The following is a 2,098-nucleotide window of genomic DNA, read 5'->3' as shown; positions in this document are numbered from 1 at the left end:
AGCTATGGTGCCTGGCTTCTGTCGAGATTAGAGCCTTGGAAGCTTCTTGGGCAGTTCTACTCTGAGTTGAAAATGGATGAGTGGCAGTGGGTTTGGGAGCCCACTGTCTCGGTGGGAAAGCTGATCCTTTTCAGAGTAGGCAGCCTAGAGCGAGCCCAGGAGACCAAAAACTCCCCCAAACTCACTGCCATCAGTCTCCTAGCAACCCTAAAGTCAGGGTAGAACTGCCCCGGCGAGTTTCTGAGACTGTAACTCCTAGCCATGGTAGAAAACCTCATCTTTCTCTCCAGGAGGGACCGGTGTTTCCCACTGCCCACCTTGTTGTTAGGAGCCCAATGAGTAACTACTCCACAGCCGGGGCTCCTTGGAGAGAGTGCACATTGAGGTCTGTCTGGCTCAACAGCGACTCTGGGCCCTCTCATCCCTCAGAAGCCTTGGGCTACTCCATAAAGTCCCACAGACCACGTAACACAGGCCACCTAGAAAGGAGGGGACAGCTTCGTCATCGGCGTTTTCTGCCCAAAGCAGGCAGCACATAAAGGAATTTTAGGAGTCCTCATGGAAGGAACGCTGGAGGAGTCCTGGTGGCATCATGGTGGGTTGCAATCCACAAGGTCTGCAGTTCGAAACAACGCACCGCTCTGCAGGAGAAAGGGCCTTCTAGTCCTGGAAACGCAAAGAGGCAGTTCTACCCTGTCCTACAAGGTCGCTATGAGTCAGCCTCAGCCTCAAGTCGACGGCAGGGAGTTTGGTTTGCTTTTTTGGAAAGGAACCCTAGAGCCCCGCACTTAGGAGTTGGGGCTCCGGAGTCAGACTGCCTACATTTAGAATCCTGATGCTCTTACTTCCACCCTGGGCAACTCTGCGCACCTGAACTCCGCCTCTCTGAGCTCCAGCTTCGTCGTCTGTAAAATGAAGATCTTGCCTATGTCATAGGGTTGGTCTCTGGATTCAACGAGGTCATGGGATGTCCGGGCGTGTGGTCACCATTGGGCATAATGAAGTGACTGTGCGGATGTTGATGGGAACGATGGCATCCGGGGTAGCCAAGTCGGAGGACAAGCTCGACCTCCTTGGTCCTTCTCTGTGTCTCCAAGTCCCGCAGCAAGTCTTCCAGGGCCAAGCAAAGGCTGCCTCCTCCGGAAATCCAGCCTGGCCATTCCAGCTCACACAGCACCACCTTGTAGCTCACTCTGTTTCGACGAGGTCAGCACCAGCCAAGGACCCCTGCAGGGCAGGGCCCCCTCTTCTCCTGCTTCCTACCTGTGGCCTTGGTATCCCCATCAGGCTTTTAGTCCATTTCCATGCGGCTGTGGCTGCCTAAACTCAATCCCCACCTCCCTCCCTTTTATCTCCTCAAACCCTTAAGCTCCCTGCTTGGCCGGCCCATCCCCTGCTTCCAGGAAGCAGGGCAAGGGGTTGGAACCTTAACCTAAAGGAACAGTGGTTCCCAGACTTTAGGATTTCAAACCCTATAAACTATCCAAGGAAACTTGGGGGTGGGAGGATGAACAGAGTAGCCAAGGTTTTCCTTGTGCCAAATAAGTATATTTAGGTGGGTGGGTGGGGGAACAACAACTATCCTCACCATCATTTTAGTAAAAGAAGCTGCTTTCTCGTCAATGTAGCAGTAAGGCCTTAAATCTCTGAGTAAAGGCTACTATTTTGAGATGAATGAGTCTAACCTCATCGTGGAAGGAATACGCCTCACTGAGGCCCAGAGTTTGCTCCTTCCTCTGAGGAAGGGTGGGAAAACATTGGTCCCCACTGCCATGTGTCCACTGGGACTCCCGTGGGCCTGGAGGACCTCTGTTCTGGAGGAGGTGCCCTCTGAGCTTAAAGCACCCTCAAAGTACAAGGAGCAGCCTGGGATTCTGAATGAGGGGGAGCAGTCCCCCTCTTCCAGGTTTTCCAGAGTCAGTCTGTATGTCCCTAAACTGCCCAGCTTTAGGGGTTGTATTAGTCTAGGTACTTTGGAGAAACAAATCCACAGCGACTCATGTATAAGAGAGAGTTTTATACAAAGAAAATGTGCATCACGAAAACATCCCAACCCAATGCTGCCCAAGCCCACAAGTCCAACATTAACCCATACCCA

Source organism: Echinops telfairi, unplaced genomic scaffold (genome assembly GCF_000313985.2).
Source record: "Echinops telfairi isolate 266 unplaced genomic scaffold, ASM31398v2 ScPeMD7_7469;HRSCAF=8507_1, whole genome shotgun sequence".
In the NCBI taxonomy this organism is placed as follows: domain Eukaryota; kingdom Metazoa; phylum Chordata; class Mammalia; order Afrosoricida; family Tenrecidae; genus Echinops; species Echinops telfairi.
This window is presented reverse-complemented; position numbering follows the sequence as displayed.